This window comes from Solea solea, chromosome 6 (assembly GCF_958295425.1).
Source record: "Solea solea chromosome 6, fSolSol10.1, whole genome shotgun sequence".
NCBI lineage: Eukaryota > Metazoa > Chordata > Actinopteri > Pleuronectiformes > Soleidae > Solea > Solea solea.
Genome location: NC_081139.1, coordinates 18,984,484 through 19,004,232, shown reverse-complemented (window position 1 = coordinate 19,004,232; position 19,749 = coordinate 18,984,484).

The window sequence follows — 19,749 nt, the reverse complement described above, 5'->3', positions numbered from 1 at the left end:
AGACTAGTTGCACAAACCTGTGGGTGTGTGTGTGAGGAGAGGACACACAGAGTTCACACTACTCCACCCTAAACCACTATAATAGGAATTAGTGACACATATTTTCATTCAGACTACGTGCTCTCATGTTCTTGATCAGATAGAAGGGAGTGTCTTTAAATCCCCAGAAAGTATTACAAACCTGTGAAACACGTGCCTATGTGCTTAGACAGTGATCATGTCTTCACATAGTGAATGGTGTATTTTTAATTGTGCCTTGCACTCTCTCTCTCTTGTCTTTATATTGGCAGGTTGACTGAGAATCACTTGTGTTCCTCTTTGCCTGCAGGCTCAAAGGACTGGCAGTTTCCATGCAATACATTTTTGATTTTCCTCCAAGTTCAATTAAAGCACTCGTAATAATGATGCAAAGCACATGCCAGGTGCTAAGGCAGGGACCATTCATGTTCCCACCAAACCAGTTGCATCACAACAAAAGACTGCAGTCAGAAGTCATGCATGAGGAAATCACTCTTGCTGCTGTTACAAACCTCACAGCTACCCTGCAGACAAACAGGTGTTTGCAACTCCAACTTTTTATCACTTGTAGATGGCATGCAATGTGTGCACCTGTATTTTAACTGATAAGACAAGACGGTAAAGCCTGGTTTACGCTCAACGCAGTGCATCTGGTGTGAGGCTGAATGCAAGACATCATCACTTTCGGTATATTGGGTATGGGGGCTCCAAACGTTATCTTCGCACTACTGTATGTGCGCTAGAGCATGGATACCCATGGGTTGGGCCAGGTTCTAAGGGTGAGTCTGTGAAACTCATAAGGTGTGCGACTTGTGTGTATATCTGTGCATGCGTGCGTGTTCATGGGGCTAGTTCTTGCTTCCACTGGATGTAACAATAACATTTGTTATTGGCTGTAACCATAAATAAAGGCTTAAGTCCACCTGCATGACTCTTAATGTGTCACTGACGCTTACTCTGACTGTGTTGGGTCAGGCTTGGACAAAAGAAATCCTGTAAACGTGTTGGTTCGGCCCATATTCTCTTGGGCTCAGTCGATTTCAAACCGAAAAATGCTTCCGAAGCTGCACTCTATTGGGCACCTCTGAATTTTTACACACATCACATGCAATGGATCTGGTTTAATTAAAACTAGCCAAACAGTTGTATCGACCACAGAGACAATTCCATGGTTCTGAAGTCTTGGAGAGGAGTTTTTAGGAAATTCACAAACCAACACAAGGATGAAGTGAGAATTAGAATTAGTTCTTTTTGCACCTGCATTTGACCCATCTTCATTACACACCAGTGGTGAACTTACACAAACCGGGCACAGGAGCAGTGGGAATCACTTATCTGGGTGCCTGGGGAGCAAGGCACCAAATCCCCATTGCTCCCCAGACACCCAACCTCTTGACTCGTAACAAGCCCAATTCCAAAGCTGTATAATTGTGAGACGTCCTTCATCCATCACATAACTCTTTCACTGCTTATAGCAGCTTATTAGATAATATGTGAGGTGTGTAAAAACAAATGTGTGTATAAGACAAGGTTACAGTTTGAAAAAAAGTGATTCACTGTGTCCATTCCAATGTATCTTGTTGATTTCCTGTTTAGCTAGACTACTTTCTTTATACCTCATCTTGTGGTTGATGTGGTTTGCCCACTGAACCTCTTTGGCCTCTTCATCTTTGGAGGTTGGCACTGCGGTACCTCTTGTGAGTCTAAACAAGGCTTAGATGATCCTAAATGGTCAGCAAGCATTACAGGGATCGACCAAATGTTGGCCTTGGATCAGTGATTATTACGAAATTAGGACAAGTGTTTCCCAAACCTGGTCCTCGGGGACCACTGCCCTGTATGCTTTAGATGTTGCCCTGCTCCAATACACCTGATTAGATGTTGATCACCAATCTATCCCAGTATCCTTTGGTCATCTTTATCATCGTATCTTCTGTCCTTAGACCCCCAGTTCGGCTACTGAACATTTTTTGTGAGGAAAGAAAATGGAAGAAACCACAGCGTATGGATGAAACTCCCTGGACGGACAGACATATAACCCTGAATGTTTTTTGGAAAATTAATTAATAACAGATAAAATGTGAATGGAAAAAAAGGCAAGAAGTTTTGAAAGTCTGATTTACCACCTGACTAGCACATACCAGTTGTGTTGTAGAGGGCGTGTGCACCTGTGTGTTAAATCTTTTTTTTTTTTACATGCGTGATAATGTGGTTATCTGCTGTTTACCATATGTAACAAAAGTGAACTTTGAGTGCCTTTACATTTTTTTGATACCTTTGACACAGAAAAAGAGGCTGCAACGATTATACCCGAGTGTTAGATCTGTAATTTTGTGCTTGACAGCACAAAGGGTATAGCAAAAGCACAGAAAAGCACAGGCCATTAAATATCCCACAGAGGCAGATATATAGAATGCTCTATATTAAGCTCTTTGTCCTTGAAGAGGATCATTGGTCTTATTGTTCCACATTTATCCCTTTCTTTGTGTCAGCAGCACCAGACAGTATATCTCAAACAGGTAACATCACCTAACAAACTCGCAAGAAACAACAAACAAATATGCCACAGCTGAAGGCTTTACAGTATAAACCTGTGTATAAATGTATATATATATATATATATGTATATTAATCACAAATTTTACTCTAAATTGACCTGTAGGTGTGAGTGTGAGAGTGGACAGTTGTTTGTCTCTATGTAGCCCTGTGACGGACTGGCGATCTGACCAGGGTGTGACCCTGCCTATCAGCTCAGATTGGCACAGCGCCCCCTGCTAACCTCATGTGGAGGATAAAGTGGTAGAAGATGTCAGCCCACATGAAAATTATTTGAGTGATTCAAAAAGTTGTCAAGTGTGAAAATTTGGTTTAAAATCATATACAATTCAACAACATTCTTTGTTGACACTTAGAGGCTTGTCGACTGGAGCAACCAAACACACACTCACACTCATGGTGCGAACTACAGGGGAGCCAGGGGGGTCTCAACCCATGACATCACTTCACTTAACTTTTTTTAAAAATGTTGTATGCTTGTTACGCACCAATGACACCAGAACAAATTCCTTGTATGTGCAAATCATTCTTGGCAATAAAGCTCTTCTGATTCTGATTCTGATTCTGATGACATGAGCTGCCCTGGAAAAATGATTTGTAAGATGTTGAGGGGGTCACTAAAATATTGCCAAAATATTGTTTTTTGATTGATTTGATTCAGATTTCATGCATGTGTGGAGGTTGGATTCGATATGTGGCGATGTACAGCATCTGGGTAAGGACAAAATGCATTCCTTATCCCCTCACCCTAAACTGCAACATATCTTAATGCCTAATATTTACCCTTAACCCAACACAAACCTAATTCTAATCTTAAACCTAAAACCAAGTCTTAACCCTTAAAAAATCAAAAACATGCAGGGCAGTGTTCCTTGAGGACCAGGGTTGGGGAACACTGCTGTATGGCACATTTACAACAGGATAATCTGGGGGACTTTCACATCTTAATTTGGTTGGGTTCACTTTCACAAGAAGAAGAAGAAGAAGAAAACCCAGAAAACCCATCGATTGGTCAGGAATGGAAATGGAAATCCCTCCCCTTCGGCCCAGCTTTTTGCCACAAAAACAAACAATGGAGCAACACCAACTTTATGCAGTCTTGGGGTTTTTGTTTTAACTTTGGTGTTCAAACACAATTGGTTTTTCACAAGAAGCTGCCCAGTATGAGCAGCAGGCGAGGCAGTGACCTATCCTTACTTCCTCGCTTTAGTTCACTGGGTAATCTGTTAGCCACTCTAAGTGAACCAACCAAGGGTTCACCTGCAAGCAAACTGCAAGTTTGAGTTTGCTTGTTTAGTCTGCACCACAGTTTGGATGAGCTCACACCTGCCCAAACGAAGTGGACAATCCGAGGAAACAAACAGTACCCACTATACTCCCTTTCGTGGGGATGAAAGTCTGTGTTTGTACAGACTTAACGTAAGCGCTCCGGTGTCAAAGCAGTTGTTTATAGAAGCAACATTTTCACTCTTTTGATTTTAGTTTAACGACAGATTATGCACAAACACAGAGCTGCTCCAGCTCCAGCTGTGCTCCCTGTCTCTGTCTTCCTCTCTGTCAGTGGTACCGGCAGCATCACAGCAAGTGTCTGCACTTCTTTCTGTTCTTCTTCTCAACTTCATTTCCTCGTCTTTAGGAATTTTATACAAAGTGTTTTTGAATCAAGGTAAGACATTTTAGGGGCAAAGACATCTCAGCAATAGCCAGTAAACAAAAAGAAAGTAGTGTAGGGGCAGGTGCAGTAACTGATGAGTGAGCAGTGATGAGTTAAGCTAACTGTGGCTCAGGTGTGTCATCAAACCATATTTTAGACCGTTTTTAGTCTTTGGTGTGTCTTTACAATCTTTGTGAACATGTATGTTCTCACCCACTATTTTTTAACATGTACAATGTGAAGAGGAGAAACTTTGCATGCGCTTTACAATGACTTTACCCAGGAAAGTGTGAGAAAGGAGAAGAAGAAAGGCAAACTAGTTGGTGTGTGTGTGTGTGTGTGTGTTTGATGTCAGACCCTGCGGCAGTGTTGCTGGACATAAACCTGCAGTCTGTGATTTAGAGGATAATGTGAAAGACATAGTGGCAAAGAGAGCAAATGGTTTTGTTCAAAGTACAAAACAGTTCTGTAGGGGAAACAAACACACATATCACTTTATACGACCCCATCATAAACAATGCTTTGATATGTGTGAAGCCAAGCACACAACAAATAAACCATTAAAGCACACACGGATGTTTGGTAACAGAAACTTCAATTTATTTGCCTTTATCACAAAAACAGCAACATGTCAACTATTTGGTGAAGTATTTGTCGTGTTGTGTATTTGTAAGTCAGTCACACATTTCAGTAGTTTTTTTTTTCTTAACCATATTGGTGAAGGTTTTTCTGTGTCACTAATATATAAGTTATTATATGTTTGTTGCAAAGTCATCTATCAAGAGAGGGCTTTATTTCACTTGATTTGTTTATTCATGTTTGTTTAAGCTTCTACATTAAAATTATTGAACTTAACTGTATAATAATAGTGATATTTCAAAATACTTTCACACTGTTAACATATAAAAATGTACCGTAAAAACAAATGGCAAAACGCAAAACACCACAACATCTGATATTTTTTCAAAAAAGCATCATCATTTGACCAGGTGTCACATTACACTCACTTAGAGTATGTGTTTATAGGCAAAGTATTTAAAAACACCTGAGGACTAATGACAATAACAAACAAAACAACAAGTAATACGAATCTGAAGTCACAAATGAATCCACTTTTGTTCAAATTTCAGTCTTTATTTGATCAGTGAACTCTTCACTTTAAAGAGGCCATAGTATGTTCCTATCTCACTTATATGTGAGATATGGAGGTGTACTTACAAACATGAAGTTGTTTTTATGGTGAAAAACCTCCTAGTTGCTGCAAACAAGCAGATGTAAATGTCTCATCACTGACGCTCTCGTCAGCTGTGCTGTTTCAGACCAAAACCACACCCGCAGAACACGGACTGTCTTGTGATTGGCCAGCCAACGAGAGCTTTCCCACTGTCTTGTGATTGGCCAGTTACCTGGAAGTGACGTAATTGGCCCGTCAGCTCTCAGACCCGCAGCTCCCCCTCTGGAAAGGCGGATGCACCGCTAGCTAATTATCAAAACATTGAGTAATGCTGTCGTCACGACCCCTCGCCATAATCAGAAGACACTGTGACAAGTGAACCACCTCCATCGCAAAGACTGCTGCCTGGATAACGTTGTGGTTACCGAGATGATAAACACACATACATGCAAATGAAACACGAGCGAACGCGTGTAGCTTAGCCTGTAGCCGACTATTGCTAATGCTAAACGACAGAACAAGCACACAAAGACAGTTTTACGGTTTGTAAATATTGTAATATACGTATTGTTGGCACTGCTCCTTCCTTTAGGTGAAGCTTGGTGCTGTGTCCTGCTTTAAATTGCCCAAAGTTTGTGTAACAATCCTCCATGAAGTGGTTGCCGCATACATGGAGGTATTTGGGAAATGTAGCAGGGATATTCCCATCAAATATGAAAGATATCCACTGAGCTTTTCTTTGCTCATTGGCTCATTGCTCATTTTTCGACATGTTGTCAACCAATACGCTCAGCAGCTACAACAAGAGTAGTTCTTCTTCTCCTACGGTTGAAAGTACGTCACCGGATATGCCCGGACTCTAGTGCCCGGACTAGGAGGTGCTGCTGTTTACAGGAGTGGTGAGATACGCCAGTGACGTAATTAGTCAATGGAAGTGCCTTGCTGCTTTGTAGAGCTCAGGAAAACAATGATACCCTGAAGTGGCTGAACTGATTGTTATGGACATTTAGGGCTTCATAGACGAGGTAATAACACAGATACACACCCAAACGCAGCGTTAATTGGCACTTCCGGGCTATGGCCTCTTTAATATGTATTGGTACATTTGCAATTAATGAGCCTAAAGATAATTTATTGAGTTTTCACATTATCACTGAGTCTGATTTCAGCAACACAAGCGAGCATGTGATCTCAATCAAGGCACAGCGGAGCAAAGTTAATAAAGAGGCTGAATCCTCAATCGAAAATTGCCTTTGTTTTCTCGGCTGTTATGGCTGCACGGAGAAGCACAATGATAAGCTATTGATTTGAGGGAGGGGTTAGGGGATGGAAGAAATCCCCAGGAGGACCTTACGCCAGCACCACGATCAATAAACATTACACAAACGGCGACACCTCGATCGATATTGGTGAAAACCAGCCACCTCGACCGGGAACACGGATGAGTGTAGAGTGGGCAAGGGTTAAACCACTTAGTGTCTGTGTCAACCCTACTTCTGTTTTCTGTTTGTCTGGTCTTCACAAATTTAAAAGGCGTTTTGTGGGTTAAGACTTGGTTTTAGCTTAAAGATTAGAATTATGTTTATGATGGGTTAAGGGTAAATATTAGACATTAATATGTGTTGGTTCAGTTTAGGGTGAGGGGATAAGGAATGCATTTTGTCTATAAGTGTCCTTACCCAGATGCTGTACAAGACTGTGTGTGTGCGTGCAAATACTTGATTTTGTTATGTCATTAGGACCTTTCATGGTATAAACACTGAACTTGTCATGACCAGTAGTCACCATGGAGACCAAAAGCTGGTCGTAATGAGGGCAGAACCTCATTTCTGAAGAACTGGTTTGGTTTTGGCCTAAGATTTAAATTGTGGCTGGAGATAAAGAAGATTACGGTTAGGGATTACCTGGTAATGGCTGGTGATAATTCCTCTGTCTCTGTTACCATTTATCCCTCCTGCAGGGTTTCTCAGTCTGGGTCCTGGGGAACCACTGCCCCGCATGTTTTAGATGTTTCCCTGCTCCAACACACCTGATTCAAATAGGCAGCTCATCAGCAAGCTCTGCAGAAGCTTGATAACGAGCCATTTATTTGAATCAGGTGTGTTAGAGCAGAGAAACATCTAAAACACGCTGGGCAGTGGTTCCCCAGGATCAGGATTGAGAGAACACACACCATTGTAAGAACCACTAATCACTATTTACAGCAGAAGAACCACACAAATGAGAATACAGATAGATTCAGATTCTGGATACACAGTCAATACAGTCCCTTACCCTTAGGTTGCAGGTACAGATAACTTATCTTCAAGACTTTTAACAGGTGAATAATCATTGGTATTTTGTATGTCACATGGTACAGATAGTACAACTGTGTAATTCAACCAACGTGAACATTTTTATTAATAATGTTTAATTGTTTTTATGAACACTAAACCATGGATAAAGTTAATTGCCTCTGCTCTGACGCTCCGATCAGATCCTCTTTGTTCAGTCTTGTTCAGTCTGAGCCTGGGCTTAGCCATGGTTTTAGATTTTTTATTTCAACTGCAAAAGTAAGTCCTACTCCATGGAAAGGCAAAGCTCAGGATTAATGTGCCCACACTGTATGGTTTTATTGTCGAGCCACCAACTGTCTGTCTGCTGATACTGGTCGTTACCCTTCGACTCGTCCAGACCGGTCTGACTGAAGGAGTCAAAGTTTGTTTGCTTTCACAAAGGGAACAGGAGAAACGCCCTCACACACACACACACACACACACACACACAACACATGACTTTAGTCTGACAAAAACTAGACTTTTATAATACAAGTAAACTTGTTTGTGTGACTGAAATTGTACTAAATGGGATCTCTCAAAGTGTGACTAACACTCCCAGATCGTACCGGGAGTCAAATTACTACTACATGAATACCTTTAGTCACACTCAAGCTGGCCTGGGCTCTCTGCACATGCAACACAGTTCCCACTCCTGGAAATAACAGAAGAAGCTGATAAACACAAGAATAACACAACAGTGACAAAAACATGGCAGAGAACGCGTATGTGGAGACCGATTTTATGCTGTCGGCTCATAGAATTAAATATTGTCAAGTTAATGAATAATGAATGGTAGGAAGACTTGGATTTGAGCTCAACATGCTAACATTTTAGCAACCAGCTAAACCAGAAACTAATACTTGCAAGCTGAAAGTGGGTGTGGCTACTGAGTGGAGTGGTTCCCTGCCTGAGCTTGTTATACTGGGACCAGGATAGTTCTCCAATGGTCAAGTGTTTCCCAATCTTTTCATATAAGCACACTTTTACTTGAAGGTTCCCTCTCCTTTGATGTGCACATTAACCCCTTGCTTTCCAAAGTCAAATCCAGATTTGGTTTCTTGTACCTCAATAAATCATCTTTCACCCACTCTGTTAAACAATTGCTGTTTATAGGCAGCCATGAGCCATGAGTTTATATGGCCATGAGGAAGATAAATTGGGCTCGTAAGGTCGCTGGTTCAAATGATTTACACGTTCAGTGTGTAAAACACTTGAGCTCAAACAACAACTCATTGCTGTATCTATAATGAGCGTGTAAGTAGGACAAAAGTACAGATACAAATCTAAATTCATCATACTTAATGACATGAGAAAGTTTTGTTAGCATTCAGCACAATCAACGAAACTTGTGACAAAAACAACATTCCAAATTCAGCTTTATTTGTTTGGTTTAAATTGCTTTCCAACTGTGGTCCGTGAAATCTTTCTTTCAAATGATACAGTATATCTCAGTTTGCTTGTGGTAATCAGCCCCACTTCCGTCCGTGTATTGGATCATTGCTAAATTATGGAATCAGTGAATGATAGTTTTGTCAGTACTGTGCAATGCTTGAGTAGTGTAAGTAATGTTTGAGTCAATTATCAGTTCCCCTGGAATTAACAGCAAAACAAATGGAAACACCAGCAACTGAGTGTGTGGAGTCAGTCAAATGGAAACAGTTTCTTTTTCTGTGGCCTGCAGAAAAATACACAAATGTGAGTTAATCAAAGAAAGAACATCAAACAGTTTCATCGCCACAAAAGAAGCAAACTATGCAGTACTTTCTTTCAAATATGCAGATCAAGTAAAGCTCTCATCTGGCAAAGGCCCATTTAAAAAAAGATAATTTCAGAGGAAACCTTTTGGGCTGCATTTAAAACTCTTAAGACCTCAGGTGTGTTATTCCACTGTGTATAGGTGCTGCAAAATGAGGTAGGTGTGTAATGTCACAGTACATTAACCCACATAGTCGACAGCAGCTAAGTGATGGGTTGCTTCGAGTTAACACTGCAGCTCTGTGTCCTCCAGCTGATGTTGTAGCTCTTGTCCAGTGTTCAGATTCTCCAGCTCTTAAACGTGGGGAGATTTATGGTGATGTCAGCTGTGCTCTTGCCGGTGCAACCTCAGTAACAAGACTTTTAAAGGAGCTCTTTGTTCATACCAGGTATTTCATCGACCCATTTCTAAGGTCAGTGGATTTAAATTGCCACATTTGTGTAAAAAATGCTGAACAAACATGTGTTAAATGTCTTATGACGCATGTGAAGCCTCTTTCACACTAAATTTATAAAAGACAGTAGTTGGTCGGTCCTGTGATGTGTTTTTTTTAACCCCCTTGTCATCCACATGTGAAATGTGACACCATTAATGTGCTGCAAACAAAACTAGTCAGAGGAAGAAGTATCTTTTATTTTGGTCTTTCTTTTAATGGATTGTTCAGTTAAACACACAACATGTAATATCTGCCACTAAGAGTCTCTCAATCAAATCAATAAATTGGACTTAAATTTATGGTGTCAAATTGTTGTGAACCATCTTGCTGTTCACTTCCTGTGCCACTGTTTTGATGCTCACCACAGAGGGAGCACTAACTCACTATGTTTGCCATTATGTCCTACAGCAATATTTCTCAGCTCTTCAGGCACTGCCTCAGCTCCCGGTGACAAGGCGGTATGTTTGAGTGATGGTGCTCTGAGGCGGAACAGACAAATGTGAGGAGACAGATTGCCTGTATGCCAGGGCCCCAACACCCACCGATGCAGCCGATGGGAAATGATAGATGCCCAGGCTAATTTTAAACTTGGTGAACTAAATTTCTGATATGAGAGGCAATGATGTGTAACTGGGGCACAGCTGGAGGGTCCAGATAAGACCTGCTCTCTCACCTGTGGCTCAATGCCTTTCACGCACTTTCACCTGGAACATGTGGCGAAATGTTTAATGATGCTGTTGATGACTGATTGGACCGGGTCACCGCTGGGCGGTGGTATGGATATCAGGGAGCTTTGTCTAATGGCACATGTGATACCCAGTGACTAAACAGACCAAAGAATATCAGAAACACTTTTTCCCAGCACTTGCGTAGCTCAAAACTTACCTCACTATTTGACTCATAGGAGTTTTTCTACAGCCGATGCTGATCTTTAGAAATCAGGCCAGTCGACTGGCAATATATGATGAGTACCTTGTCTTTCTAATATATAACAGTTTAATAAATGATAGATATAATTGCTTGATTTAGAGGTCCAGCATGTTTTGGCCAAATTAGTTTTTAATCTGGGAGATATTGAATATAAAATGTAACCTCCCACTTCCTGTCTCTTGTTTTTCATGTCTTTTTTTGATCCTCTTGTCTGCTTTCTCCTTCCACACCTGCTCTTCATCTGCCTCGTTAGCTCTTCCTTGTTTCCCAGTTTTTTTTTACTTCCTGTCAATCTATTTCTCCTCCTCCTCATTCCCCTCACCTGTGTGACTCCTCCCATCTTTGCACCTGCAACTCATTGCATCGTTTAATTCATTTGCGTTCAAGTTGAGTTCTTCGTTTAGTCAGTGTGGAATCATTTAGTTAAGTTTCTGCTTGTTCAGCCTTCGTGTCTATTTGCCTGTTACCCTACTCTGCTATAGTTGTAGCCTCTTCACTGAGAAAAGTTTGAGCCTTTAAATACTGCAGCCTGTATTTTTCCCACCATTAGATTTCACTATCATGCTGGATTTCCCTAATACAAGTGTGCATGGAGAAAAGTTTTTAAAATGCAATTGGTATTGATGTGATATGCCTTGGGACCCTGTGTAAAGTGGCTATCTGGACTCATTATCAGACAAATCAATGGGCTTGCTGATGTTGATTGGTGTCTTTGACTTAGCAATCTATTGTGTGAAAATCTATTGAAACCTGGAGCAACAGTGGTAACAACACATGCATACAAATCTGAGTAAGTGGAAATAAATAGTAAAGGAAACTGCACTGTTTTAACAATTGTGCAACTTTTAATGAGATCTTGCTTTAGTTTTACTTTTTTTGGTGAAACCTACAGAACTCAGCACAAGAGGGTATATTAGTACAACATGTCAGATCTTTTTGTCATGGTGAATATTACTGTGTTGTGGCACATCACATGTACTTTCCTTCACCTCCATTAAACCCTTTGGTGGAACTTAGTTATGCTTCAACTGAAATAACTAAAATAAATAAAGATTTGTCTGTTCCAGGCCATCCCAGCAAACTGTGGCTTATACCAATAAAAGTATTTGATTAAGAATAAAAATTAACATTAAAATTGGTCATAACGTCACCCATAGGCATCTAAACTACTGTTCTGAATATTCATGATTTGACAAGCACCTATTAAAAGATATCAGCTGTCAATCACACTCATGTGATCTATATGTGCTATAGATGTTCCTTTATTTTCCTCTAAGTCAGAACATAGTTTACAAAAGTAGTATCATTAACTGAGGAGCACGTTTAGTTACATTGCAAATAAAGGGAGAGGTAGGCTGATTTTTCTATTCATTTCCCAGTCAGCCATGAACAATCAGTGTTGAGGTTCTGTAAAATCTGGAATTCGCTTTCTTTGCAGCTAATCAATGATAATCTGCAGATGTATTCTCTTATAGAGAATATAGATAGAAGTCAAATGAGTCACTACATCAGGAACAAGGACCATCGGAGAATGCAAAACAGCAAAACATGAAGGATCAGCTCAGTTCACTTGAAGCTCAATTTTATGGAACCATTTCACAATCAAACCCCAGGTGTGTTCAGTCTGTCCTAGTGATGGACGATGTCTCATGACGTGCTGGTAAAAACGGTCCTGCTGTTCATTAAGGCACCTCAGAGATCACGCTGTCCAGGCCCTCGCTGTGTTTGATCATTACAGCACAACCTCCATTTCTGCCCGCTCGCCAACAGCTGATGTGGTGTTTAAGGGAAAAGAATGAGCACTGACCTTATCAGGTAATAAATATCACGTAGTGTGGGGATTGGGTAATTGTTCAGGGTTTTCATTTTGCCCTCTCCTTTGCAGAGCTAGAATCACAGAGGAAGAAAAATCTTCCCTGGTGACCACTTCATACACATCACTGACAAACAGGGAAAAAGTGAGAAGTTAAAGGAGATTCATATATACTGTATGTGTAGCCTGGGTGAACTCAGCAGGGTCTGGCAGCAATTTGATTTTGCTCGTCTGGCAAGGACAACTTTTTGGCCAACTGCAGAATCTCCCAACAGAGGGAAGCCATCACAAACGGGTTTTTTTCCCCCTGGTGTTCTAGAAGCGGATCCAACAGTGTAGTCACCACCAACTTCCAAAAAGTGTGACCAACATGTGTCGATCGAAAAAAATTGGATAGACCTACGACCAGTCAATGATCTGGGTGACATATGCAGAGAGATGGAAAACGACAACAACATATGCATGTAGTTGTGTAGGAGTAATATAATGGGAGAGGGAAGTCTGGGTTTCTCTGCTCAAGCTGCTACCCCCACGACCCCACTTCGGATAAGTGGTTGAGGATCGATGGAAGGATGGATAGTGTCCTATGACTTTTTCTTGGGGGATTCACTTAAAATGGAAGCAAAAGACGAATCAAAACACAGCTGCTCTTCGGTGGCCGCCATGTTGGACGTCGTCCACTAGAGGTCGACTTAATGCGATGGCGGTGTCCTTGCCAGACGTGTCTGCAGCGCAAAATCTAATCGCTGGCAGACTCGGCTGAATTCACCAGCCATGTCGTCGACAGTTTATGTTTACTTGGTTTGATACAATTCATTTTTGCTTTAGATGTGAATTTTGACTGTCACGCTTGCCTGATCCTGATGTACCCTCCAAGTTTGCTCAAAGTATTAGCCTGTTTTGAAGACTATCTTGTCAAGAATATTACTTTTTTTAATTAAAACAACACTAAGGAACTTTTGGTGTCGCTGTCAGAAGCGCTGCACGATGAAAGCAAATGTTTGATGTGTTTTTAGCTCACCCTCAGCTCAGTGTTTCTCTTGAACTTTCTGGGCCTGATTGTAGCAGCTTGAGTCACCAATCATCATCAAGGTAAACATACTCACAGTGTTTCTACCTGCTCATTTAACTTCCATTGGCTTGATTTGGATTACCAGGCTGGAATTTTCCTAATAGAAGGTCTGTGTGCACACAGACATACCTGATTTGTTTCACTTCAGCATGTGGTCTTACATCAGATATGCAGTATGTCCGATATGTGGCCATGCAATATGAGTGAGAGAGGTGATTAGCATTTACGTGGCTTCTCACCTATACGCATACATTGAGTGTTGCTGCATCTCACTCACAATTAAGCTTCTGTGTCTGAATTTTCTGGATCAATAACGATAGAGCTTGTTGTATCTTATCTGTCTCCTGCTTCACTATCTTGGTCTCACAAATATGTCATTTTCTGTTGGTGAAGCCCCAAAGGTATTTGTGTGCATGCACTTATGAATGTTAACCATCAAATATGTAATGAATCAGATTTGACTCAGGTTTGAAAAAATGTTGATGGTAATCTGAATTTAGCTATTATGCAAGGACAGGGGTTCAGGATGCAGAGTGGTAGTGAAAGAGGCTCCATTCTCCCTCATTATAAGTCAATGAGACATCAAAATGAGTCTGAAGCCATTTTAAAGTAAAACAAAAAACAATAGTGTTGCTTTAGTGCACCTAAAAAAAGAGAAAAATAAAATGTTGCACTTTGTGGGTAAAACTGGACAGTTTTCTTTAAAAAAAAAAAAAAAAAAAAAAAGCTGATGTTGTAGCTGTGGATAAACTTTGCTGAAGAAAACCAAATCCCAATGCGGTGTTTTTAAGGTCATGAAGGACTAATGGGATGTCAGCTTCTATCAGATTGGCCTGGCTCATGACCACGGGTCAAAACAAGAAGCTTTACTGGAAATACAGTCCCTGTGCTTTCACAGCTGCTCTTCAGATTTACGTCCCTGCTGTCTGTAAAGAACATGCTGGTTTTAACAATCTAAATTGAAAACTGCTGGAGGGGAAAATGATAGTGTGACACTGGTAGGGAAGTGCCAGCAGTGGAGGGGACTGTAAAAAGGCAGTGACAGCCCGATGTGTTGACACCCACCAGGAAGCAATGATTACCTTAGTTACGCCTAGATCACACTGTGTGATTTCCAGCACAATTATCAGTGCACAGACCAGTTTTGCAAATTGTGGCTATTATCCCTAATTAGCATGTTGCTAAATGTGAAATGATCAAAGACAGAGCCTACAGAGACCAGCCGATGTGTTGCACACTCCATTCGCTTTTACAGAATTTTAGAAATTTGATCAGACTACGGCAGGGTGATGGCAGCTGAAACCCAAACTGGAATACTAACTTTGTTCATCAGAGAGAAGTTGGGGAAAATTAAAAAAAGAGAAATACAGCATCTTAAAATGTGACAGACGACAGACAACACTGTTTAAACCTACCAATCCTGTTCCCAAGGAACCACTGCCCTGGATGTTTTAGATATTTCCCTGCTGATAGTCTGTCAGCTCGTCAGCAAGCCCTGCAGGAGCCTGATAACGACCTGTTTATTTGAATCAGGTGTGTTGGACCAAGGAAACTTGTAAAACACGCAGGGCAGTGCGGCCCCAGGACCAGGGTTCAGAAACCCTTGAGCATGAATATTAACCCTCAGGCAGTGGTGAGCAAACAAGCAGCAGCTGTGTGGAAAGTGATCACAAGGACAGTCAGGTGGAAAATCACCTGACTGTCCCAGTGTTTGGAAAGTCACTGAGGACACCTAATGGACAGGTGTGGTACAACAAGGTGTGAAGAGTGACATTCCAGTGGTATACCACAGTACATGCACCACCAATGATTCCCAAAGTCTGGGCTGCAGCCCCCTGGTGGGCCATTGAGGTATGCAGCGGGGCTATGAGAGGCCATACAAACTAATAAAATTGCATAATTATTTTGTATTTAATAATTATAATCATAATCAAACATCATCAAATATTTATAATTCATTTTAAAAAGTTTCAAATTTTCATTTTTATGTGGATGGATTATTATAACTATGTTATAGTGCTACAATACTGTGCAAAACCGTCAGTACACCACCATCTTCTGTCTGTTAAATGATGTGATCGTTGGCATTTGGATTGGAATGTGTGACTGAAAGTGGTCTTGTTGGTCTTATAGAGTAAATAAACTGAGTTTAACTCATACAACAAGTGCATGTAATGATCAAGCAGATATTTGTCAACGTGAAAAACAAGGACAAACACATGTTTTATCAATAACATTTGATGAGAAAGTCGAATACTTATCACTTTAAGTACATTTTCCCCTCTAAAAAGAAAATATATTTTAAAACTACATACATTACATTATTTCCTGTATTTTTTGGGTGTGCATTGCTAAAATAACAAATCTAATGGTGGCCCTAAGACTTTTTCACAGCACATACCTTGTTTTTTTACTCAAGTTATGCAAGCAATCATAGTAGAAAGGTTTGATCTCCAGCTCCGCTACGGGACACCCAATGTTACTTGTGGCAGCAGTAGAGGCAGCTTTTGAATGGGTAAATGTGTGATCGAAAAAAGTAGATTTGCTGTATGAATGTGAAAATGAATGGGAGAATGGTAGAACTTTGTGAAGTGTTCTGATTTGTAATCAAGAAAAGCTCTAAACTATATCCAATTGACCATATGCAAAGGCACAATTCAAAGTTCAAATGTTATTGTTCACCATTTTGTGAAATACAAAATGTGTATGGATTAAGTTGATGCTACAGGCTTGTGTGATGGTCATGGTTCTGTTCGGCTGCAGACGATTTTCATTGTTTTAAATGGGCATGCGACATGAGTATGACTTGTTTATTTGTGTTGTTGTTATACTTTCTACAGTATTTTATTGTTTGTTCTTAGATCTATTAGGTCTTATGTTGTTTTTATATATTTTATTTGTTTTATTCATCTCTGATGTACAGCACTTTGTTTCAGGTATTGTTTTTAAAGCGCTTTATAAATAAAGTTGTATTGGTTTGGATTGGATCCCTAAGTTTGGGAATGGCTGACCTACAGTACACAGAACATTCTAACTGCAAAATAATCAATTTAGCACGTTTCTTTCAGCATGTTTAGTAAAAAAAAAAAACCCTGCTTAAAATGTCTTATTTTAGGTACAGATAATGCAGCGTGGTCTTCAAACAATGAGGGTGCAACTGAACAATTCAACTCATATCTGAAAAACCGGCGCTTTCCATGTGACAGGGCAAGCAGTAGCACTCATTTCTCATTAAAACCTCACTGCTTGCTGCTTGTGTTTTACTGTAGCAAGCATATACAAAAAGGAGACAATGTGACAGATTTAAAGGTCATTTTGTTTTGCTGGACAGCGCTTGCTCTTCGGCGCAGTCTCTGATCCACCAAGACTGCGCTGTGCTTAGTCCAAAGGGAACTGAATGCTGCTTTGTGATCAGCTACAAATATAGAAAATTCATTTGCTCTCTTCAACCGCAGAACATTCGTCATACAGACAGTCCCAGTCCACCAGGAGTCCACCAACTCTCCTGGAGGTCTCCACTTCATGAAAGGTGCAAAAATAATTGCACTTTTTAGCCATTTGTGTGTTTGTGTGTGTGTGTGTGCTTGTGTGTGTTTGTGTGTCTTAACTTTCACAGTTGTATTTGAAAATCGAAAGCCCAAATTGGTTTTCAGCAACAAAATTAACCTTGGATGAAAGGTAGCAGCTATACTTACTTACGGCACCCCTTGTAATACAAGAAAGTGTGATACAGCTTCATAACTTCATCTTACTTTTTATTTCACCTTTGCACGACACCATCTTCTTACTCTGCTCACGTCTTCCCACAATCTGATGAGAACATGTCTATTTCATAGGTCAAGTCTTTTGAATTATACTTTTTTTCCACTATCACAGCTACTCACACGGGCCAAACAAGTCACAAGGCTCATGTCTTGTTTGAGCTAAAATATGATGCAAACATGCAAAGTAAAATTAGTCATACAACTATTTAAAACTAGGGTTGGTTAGTCTGAAAATGTTACCAATATAGCAGGCTGCATATACAGTACATCCCAGCCCTTCACGTCAACCCTCTCATCAATAAATCCCCAAAACAATGGAAGTTTTCAGAGAACTGGGATTTTTGGCTGCTTTACTGTTTTTTTTTACAAAAATAAATAAATAAATTAGATCTTCCGGTTGCAACACAGACTACTAAGACTTGTGATTTAAATGACGTTATGTACATTTCTGAATCCGGAGGTTCACTCACATCTCTTGCAACCAGTCACCTATTGGATCAGACAGCTGTCAATCACACAGTGTGGACTCATATGGGCCGTATTCTATCATCTATTTCCCTCTAAATAGGAAAATCATTTACAAAATCGACATCATGTGCTTTTAAAGAAGGAAATATGTTTACTGTTATATGAATCAATTCATAGTCCACTGATAATTTTCCCTTGCATGCAAACTGAGTTCTTTTTGTTAGTGACAAACAGCAACAAATCATTCCACAGTCAAGAGGAAATGATTGGTTGTGATAAGTACATTATTGTGACGGTTACAGACTGATTTATTTTCTTGTTTTTATTTGTTGATTGCTACCTGGGCGTTTCTGCATAGAGTTTGCATGTTCTCCCTGTGTATGCGTGGGCTTTCTCCGGGTTCTCCGGTTTCCTCCCACAGTGCAAAAACATGCAGATTTGGGGATGAGGCAAATTGGACACTCTAAATTGACTGTCAGTGAGTGTGAGAGTGGATGGTTGTTTGTGGCCCTGTGATAGACTGGCAACCTCTCCAGGGTGTTCCCCAGCCTTTTGCCTTAAATCAGCTGGGACTGGCACCAGCACCCCTCATGTGGAGGATAAAGCAGTAGAAGATGGATGGATTGCTATCTGAGCATGAAGAAGTGTTTGAAGTGAAGTGTTTCAGAACCAAATTACTTTATCCTGCCCTATCTTTATGAGACTGTAATTGCATAAGGAATGTGTTGAATATCAACAACCCAGTGCGGGTAAACTTCACCACAAGCCTCCTCACTGTCTGTATCTAATTGCTTTACCCTCTCTAAGATAATTATTCCAGAGAGCCTGAGTAAAGGCAATTGAGCCCTGACTAACTTAGATTAATGCTGTATGTTCTGAGCAACAGCTGCTGCACGCAATGGATCAATGCTTTACTGGTTCCACGCTCTGCCACCGTGCATCTCAATCACAATCAAAGAGTTCACTCAGTATTCAGCCAACGGCACCATGTGCTCAGCTCATAGGGATTCCGCTTATTAATAAGGACATCACAGAGCGCCATAAGCATACAGTTATGAATAACCTTTAACTGAGAAAGACAACACTTTCATTGCTCGAGTGTCCTTACCGACAGATCTGCTCATGAATGCAAAGTGCTTGGCATCACCGCCGACTCCTTCCTGTGATGCTCTGAAGCTTTTGGTGGAACCGTTTTATCAGCTGGATTTGAAATTTCTGCAAATATCGCTTTGAACTGCACGTTTTCCTGCCACCAATCCTAACCCCAGTCAAATTTCCCCAGAATGGGAAAAGTAAGGCTATTTTGGATGACATCAGAAAATGCAGGACATGTGAGTGAGTGAATGTCTTGCCTGCATACTTGACCCAGGCACCTCTGCTCGCAAGGGTTTGAAGATAATATCTAATTTATATTTCAACTGCAATGTGATTATTAATATAATCTTTTTGGAGTCAAGCTTTAGTTCGACAGTCGCTATTAAAGATTTAAGACACGAGGAAATGATATCAAACTATTACTTCTAGAAGCAGAAATAAGAAGATGAGATAGATGCAGTGATGTATTGCATGTATTAATATAGAACAATCAAACAAGTACAATTAAACTGCAGCCGTTGTGATTGCGCTCACACTCTTCTCCTCACCTAAATATTCCAGAAATATTTCTAATGTTGTTATTGTATCTGACCGAGACAATCTCCATTTGTATTCTTGATATGTGTATGGCAAAAACAGCATAAGTGTGGTGTATTTTAACTGCTTATTGAGCAAAGCCTGGTACACAATAATAG